The sequence below is a fragment of the Tamandua tetradactyla genome, chromosome 3, assembly GCF_023851605.1.
Source record: "Tamandua tetradactyla isolate mTamTet1 chromosome 3, mTamTet1.pri, whole genome shotgun sequence".
Classification (NCBI taxonomy): Eukaryota; Metazoa; Chordata; class Mammalia; order Pilosa; family Myrmecophagidae; genus Tamandua; species Tamandua tetradactyla.
The window spans coordinates 145631489-145639097 of NC_135329.1; the positions used below are offsets into that span (position 1 = coordinate 145631489).

At 39.1% G+C, this 7609-nt stretch overlaps 1 pseudogene; it reads left to right on the forward strand.

Moving 5' to 3' along the window:
- The first annotated feature begins 511 nt into the window (after window positions 1-511).
- LOC143675786 (serine/arginine-rich splicing factor 3 pseudogene) lies at window positions 512-1181 on the forward strand (annotated as a pseudogene).
- Window positions 1182-7609: the final 6428 nt, after the last annotated feature.

Sequence of the window (7609 nt, forward strand, 5' to 3'; positions counted from 1 at the left end):
CTTTTAGAACCTGACAATCATGTCCTTCCTCTACCCAAAACTCCCCAATGCTCCCTTTATACCCCTTCCTTGCTTTCTTTTTCTCCTTTGAACTTGTCATCATCTAACAAACCAGCAGGTGCTTAACAGAGAAATATTTATTAAATGAATGATTAAATGACGACAAAACAGTGAGGAGGAGACGTTTTTGAGAATGATCTAGGATGTAAAATTGACCCAATTCAGGAATTGATGAAATATTTATAGTGAGGTGTCAGGAAGGCTCCCTCCTTGATTTGACCGGAGTGCCGCAAACCAAGCAAGGGCACAGAGCCCTGCAGCAGGATGGGGCATGGGACAAGCTGAGAGGGCCCTAGTGGGTCTACAAGCACAGACGTCTGGTGTTGAGCTGGGTACAGAGATCACAAGGCTGCACTCTGCCCAACCAGACTCACCTGGTCCAGGTTCCAGATGACTTACGGAGAAGTACAGAATCCAGATCAGAAACTTTCACACTTTATGGTATGTAAGAATGGCCCAGGCATCCTTATTTAAAGTCCAGATTTCTTATCCAGTTGATTCTGATTCAGTAAGAGCTTCAGGGAGGTCATTTTATGGAGGCTGGATAAATGAGAGCAACTGCGAGAATCGGACCAAAGGGGCACGGGACTATCTGTTTGAGCATGTGGGTCTGAGCCTCCGCATTTCAACCCAACATCTTGAAACGCATCATCCTTCCTGTCCATTGGACTCTAAGGTGTACGTAGGTAATCTTGGAAACAATGGCAACATGGCTGAATTGGATCGGGCTTCTGGATATTACGGACCACTTCGAAGCGCTGTGAAACACCCTCCCACTTTGCTTCTGTTGAATTTGAAGAACCCAGAGTGCAGCTGGCACTTCCGAGAACCTGATGGAAGAACACCATATGGCTGCCATGTAAGACTGGAACTCGCGAATGGTGAAAAAATAAGTCTTCATCGAGGCTGTCCTTCCTCTTGGGGTCGTCGCCCTCGAGATAATTACTAGAAGGAGTCCTCCTTCTATTTGTACATCTCCAAGAAGCGGCAACTTTTCCCGCAGCCGGAGCAGGTCCCTTTCTAGAGAAAGGAGAAGAGAAAGAGCACTGTCTCGAAATCACAAGCCATCCTGATCTTTCTCTAGGTCTCGTAGCCGTTCTAGGCCAAATGAGAGGAAATAGAAGATGAGTTTGCAAAAGGAGTGGTGTATAGGAAATAACTTCATTTGACAGGAGTATGTACAGAAAATTCAAGTTTTGTTTTAGACTTAGAAAGCATGGTGCAGTTAAAGATATTTTAGCTGTTGGAAATTGTTTATTGTCTCTTGTAACAGTGATGCACGTGAAGATGTAATTCTCCATGGTTTGAAATTGATCATATAAGACATGTTGTAATACTAAGAATTTGTTACTTTACAATGTTCCCTTAAGCAAAATTGAATTTGCTTTGCATCTTTAGTCTTGTTTAGACTGATAATAAATCTCTAAATTCTGCCCAATAAAAGTGTGATGTTTTAACAGTATGGAAACAAAACTGGCAAAAATTAAGGTCTTTAGTTTTGTCTATAGCTGGGATATAGTATGCAGTTGCAGTTAAAACAAGCAGTCTTTCAAAACTGCTATGAACACAAGCCAGCTGATAAAAAAAATAATAAAAGCTGCACCATTAAATTAGATCAGAAGTTTTAAAAGATCCAGCCAGTCTTTGCACCGGGCAGAACTGCCAGTGGGTGTAGAATCTGAAAGTTTAAAGAAAGTTAAGTGTGCAAGATTTTTTCATGCTGTCATTTGTAATGTGCTTTTGTGAGAAACCTTTGGATTAAAGTTTCTTATATGATTGCCATTTATAAATACATAGTTATTTAATAACATCTTTTATCTGGAAATTTGAGACTATTCGAGATATCTCTGTCCTCCCAATATAAAGGTGCATTATAGGGCTGAATTTTGAATTACTGTGCAAGATTTTTTCATGCTATCATTTGTAACATGCTTTGTGAGAATCCTTGGGATTAAAGTTTTGGTTATAAATTGTTGTTTAATATGAAAGCCTGAAAGCCTATTTTTCCATGTAAATCTGTGAGCCTGGTACCAAGTCCTAAGTAATAAAATATTAGCATAATTGTGTAATATAGTCAGTTGACTCCACTGTGACCACAGTTCTTGTCCCATAGAGGCAGTTGGTTATATAATTCCTATTTTAAAAGAAATTATTAAGGCACTATGAATGCAATCTTTTGAAATGAAGGGAATTTTTAGTTATCACCTCAATGATGGCTTAAAATTCATTTCTTAGGAATAGAAGCCAATTGAGGGTCCATGATAGTGACCAGCAGTTTGTAGTACAGCAACCCTGGTACATTATAACCAAAGTAGCCCATAAAAAAAGTTTTTATCATTTGTATGAAAACTTTTAAAGTTAAAAAAAATTTCTTTCTTTTCATAACATTTGAGATGTTGCATGGGAATTCTAAACTGATCCATCAGGATTTAAAGTTCACAACATGGTTTAAATGTTGCAGTGCAGAATTTGTGGATAGTATGGAGGCATGCATAACCTTTCTCTTAGAATTTGGAGGAGTTGTAATATTTCACATTTTTGTGCAATTAGATTAATTCATAATTCAACAGTAAAAAATAAAAAATAAAGAGCTGCAGGGAGCCCAGGAACCTGCATTTTTAACATGTGCCCCAGAGGATCCTGCTGCAGACAAGGGCAGACCTCAATTTAAGAAATACTGACCTTGATCTTCTCCCTCATGTTGGCCCCATCCTTGCCCCCAGCTATCTAAAAAATATATGTTTAAATTCCTATCACCTTTAAATCAGACTTCGTCAGATAGAAACACTGACATTTGAGTAACATGTAAACTGCATTACTAGCAGGCATTTGATAAGGAATTTTATGATAATGGTATATGTCATAATTATATTACAGAATGCAATTGCATGTCCCAGTGAGTTACACGTAATTACATTAAAAGCAGTATTTAGGGCAATTATATCATTTGTTGAATTGTTGTAATTTCATTAAGTAGAAGAACCTGTAATGGATTAAACTCAGGAACACTAAAGTTTTATAGTGGCTCCCCTTGAAAAGAATTAAAGGGATACCGGGTTTGTATTGTTCTGCTGAGTCCCAATTAGATACTAAACACAGTAGGGAATTAGATGCAATTTGCCTTGCACAGCCCTTTCTGGTTTTGTTCTGCCCTCTACCCAACCACCCAACTTCATACCTACCACCTTCCTTTCTGACAGAAAGCCATCATTCTCCCCAGTCCCCCTGGGCCTAAGTCCCTACTTCCCATACACTCTCAGTTTATCTCTGCCATGCTCTCCATTCATTGAAAAGCACACCATCTTCTCCTTCTCTCGGAGCCTAAGGAATCGTACTCCAGTTTGTCTCCTGTAGGTGCACAGCAGCTTTAACATTACAGTGATGACCTCTGCTAAGAGAGCGAGGCCCCTGCAGCACCAGTATTGACATCACCCAGAAGCTTGTTAGACATGCAGACACTCCAACCCCACAGCAGACCTACTGAGTCAGGATCTGCCTTTTCATTAGACCCCCAGGTGATTCCTATTGTTAGAAAGAAACCAGTACCTGAAAAAAGAACAACCGCTCATCCCATTGTGGAGAAGAAAAGAATTTATTCACAATCTTGCAAGAACGTGCGCTCAACCAAAAAAGTGATGGCTGGCAAGCCAAGCAAAGAAAGCAATAGTATTTATTCCCTAAACAGAGCACGCGGGTCCCTTCCTTATTTCTCCACTGATTGGATACTCCAGAGGTTACAGTCTGTCTGACAGTCTAACAAATTCAAGTTTCCCCCCTAAGGTTCCCATTTCTGAGTACACTTTACATTCCGGTGACCCTGGCTGTTACTTATTTAAACTTGTTTCTACTTATTTGGTGCCAGTTCTAGGTTTTCTTGTCGGCGGCTCTCTCCTTTCCCTACCTGCAAAACCAGTTTGCACTGTCCTGCAGCCCTTTCCTGCACCATCTTGTGAGAAAGTTAGACTTAATTTTATTCTTCCACTATGCACATCCAAGTTTGAGAAGCACCATTCAAGACTGTGGAGTAGACCAACCCACTTTCCTCCAGATGAAACCAAGTCCCAAATAGATAGGCTAACTGGCCTAAGGCCCCACAGCCAGTGGTTAACAGAGTTATGCCAACATAAAAATAAAGCTTTTATTATATTATTAATTACTATATTTCACTAATAGCTATAATTAAGCACTAACTATGTACTTTATAGTTGGTAGTTCAACATTATCTCTTCTAAGCGCTCAACAATCCTAACAATAGGTCACTTGTGTTCCTGCTTTCCAACAAAACTCAGAGGTGGAAATTTACCCAAGTTTATAGTTAACCAGATTTCAGTACCAGGTCTTTGTGACTCCAACATCTATGTTCTTGAAACAGTGCTTTGTATTCCTAACCCATCAAAAACAAACAGTTGGAATGCTAGGCCAGGTCAAACTCATGAAAGAACTATTCCTCAGAATTCAGGCCTGTCCTTGGCCCTCTCAGCCCAGGCCCAGAGCACTTGAAAACTCTTTCTCCTGAAGAAGACTTCTTACCTTTTACTGGCATCTCCAGTTCTCTTATTTGCAAGGCATTTTATATTATTTCTTCAGACTTCCAACTACACTGGTCTGAGATGTTGATATTCTAATAATCTCAAATGGACTCAGCTGCAACTCCATCTGACTGCAGCATTATATCCTAGGAGCTCCCCCATCCCTCACTCCCCCCACCCCATCCCTCACTCCTGTTCAGAAGAAACTAGTCTTCATGGAATAAACTGCATTTGTGATGCAGGTGATTCTGCTTGGATAGGCCCAGCACTGCTTGTGGCCTCCTTTACTTGCTGAATCCCTCTGATTGAGCCGGCTTTCACCAGCAGCCCTGAGAGATCTTACAATCTACATGGGTGAGAGTAGAGAGATCTTTGGTTGTGTTACTTGTGTAGGTTAACTCTTTCCAAAAGAATATAAGCATATAATAGACAGAAATACAAGACAAAACATAACTCTGGTCTAAAGAAATACCATTATCAGAAAAGTGCACCTGCCAAATTTGTCAACCCAACATTGAGATAGAAAGTAGAGTTTTTAAAATGAAAATTTCTTTGATTGCAATGAATTTCTCTCACTGGTTGTGGTAATATAACCAATTCAAGTCTATCACATGGGAAACTGAATACAATACACAAGAAGCACAAACAAGGGTAGGGTTTCTTAATTCTTTTCAGGCACAGAGTCCCACATTAGTCTGTGAAGCACAAGAATAGGATTTTAAACATTTCATTTGACTTGAAAAACTGTCTTTATTTAAATTTCCTTTACCCATATTATGGGCAACTTTCTTTGAGCCTTTTATTTCCTATCTTTGATAACCACCACACCCCCAAAATGCCATGTTTTTCAACAAACATAACTCATTACATCAAGGCAGAAAGCATAATTATTAGATTTAAATCTCACAATAGCCCTGTGGGGAAATATATTCATATCAATTTATTCATGACTAGGCAAAAATTAGAACCTCCATTTCCTCCTTCCAAGTTCACACATATTTCTGCTACATCACTGCTATCCATCTTTAAAATTGCCTTGAAAATACACAGAACATACTTGGGAGACCCTTGAATTCTCTTTTGATTGTAGTTTGGGGCCTGTTTTAGTTTGCTAGCTGCCAAATTACAATATACCAGAAACAGAGCGGCTTTTTAAAAGGGGAATTTATTAAGTTGCAAATTTACAGTTCTAGGGCTGTGAAAATGTCCAAATTAAGGCAAGGCTATGAAAATATCCACTCTAAGGCAACCAGGGAAAGATACCTTGGTTCAAAAAGGCCGATGATGTTCAAAGTTCCTCTCTCAATTGGAAAGGTAAATGGCGAACTTGGCGATGTCTGCTAGCTTTGTCCCCTGGCTTCTTGGTTCATGAAGCGCCTTCGGGGGCGTTTTCCTTTTTTATCTCCAAAGGTATCTGGCTGTATGGGCTCTCAAACATTTTCCAAAATGGTTCCCTCTTAAAGGGCTCCAGTAGGCAACCCCACCTTGAATGGGTGGAGACACATCTCCACGGAAACCATCCAATCAAAAGCTATCACCCACAGTTGGGTGGGTCACATCTCCATGGGAACAATCAAAAAGCTCCCACCCAGCAGTATGGAATGAGGAGTAAAGAGCATGGCTTTTCTGGGAATCTGCAACAAATTCAACCAGCCCAGGACCATTTGGTGAAATCTGATAGTTGTCCCTTCTTGGGGGTAACCCCTCTTTCTTGAGTCCATATCACTTGAGTCCCTATAAATCTCTTCCAGAAGCTTTCATTCAATGATTTAAGGAGTTTCACAGTTAAAATAGCTGCTGCCCATAGCACCTCCATCCACACTGAATGGGCAGGCCCCCTTGCTTTCCGTCCTCTACTGGACATTTCCCACCTTCATGAATAAATTGCTCTCAGTAATCCTAACATTCCATGTGAGAAAATGCCAACATTTAATTAGAGATGAGCCTGTGAAAACTTGGGGGAAGCTATGTGTTTCAATTATATTAATGAACATACAAATGCAATCAAATCAAATGGATAAGCATTGTGTCAAATTTTTACAAGAAGAGAATTGTATTTCCCATGCATGAAAGCAACTCTTTTGTAACTTACAGACTATCAAACTAAAAATAAGCACACAGGAGAATGATTAAAATACTTATTATTTGAATTAAATTAGAATTCTATGAGGATGGTGTTATTGAATGATTTATGTTATTTCAATTTCCTTTCACAATCAACCAGATTCAAATTACCCTACCTGCAGGTTACATGGTTAAGCAGTTGCTCTTCAAACATACAATCCCATTTTTTTTTTTGCAAAATTCATCATTGATTTTTAAAAGGTTTAATATCAACTTGAAGCTACCCTCTAAATATCTTCTGATTTTTAAAGTTGTCAGCTCCTTCACATAATATTTTATAGATGTTGATCTTTAAAAAGAAAAAAGATCTCTCAGAAGAGGGAAGAGCTTTATATCTCAAAATATTTTATGATTTAACAGCTGTCCTTGGAATGGAACAAGATGATGCTAGATTCAGCTAAAATTCAATACCTGTTCTTTAAACTGTGCTAACTGCTGTGTGGAGTTCTACAATTCATAGTGTGCATGCAATTCTAGTTCTTCAGCACCCAGAACTCACCCATGGAGAAGGAGCTGCTTCAGGAATTCAATTTTATTGTCCATCCCTAAGTAGCTGCATTTCATCAAGCAACTTTGATCCTCGTGAGCATTGTGACCAACTGCACCCTGCTTGGGATTTCCTGGCACATTTCCTCTAATAGATCTATCTGAGTCATGTTCTTTCTTAATGGGCAAATAAAATCGAAAAAAGTATATGGGTCCAATGATTTCATTTAAAACCAGGAAGAATTAGAGGTGGGCAAGAAGCCAGACTTGCTATCTTCCAAAGCCTAATTAGTATCCCACTGCTAAGTAAGTACTGAATGCACTTTATGTTTTGCAAAACTTCTCAAAACACTGTAAGTTACTTAAATTTTGTAAATAGAAACATACTCTAAATATAATAGGGGAAACTT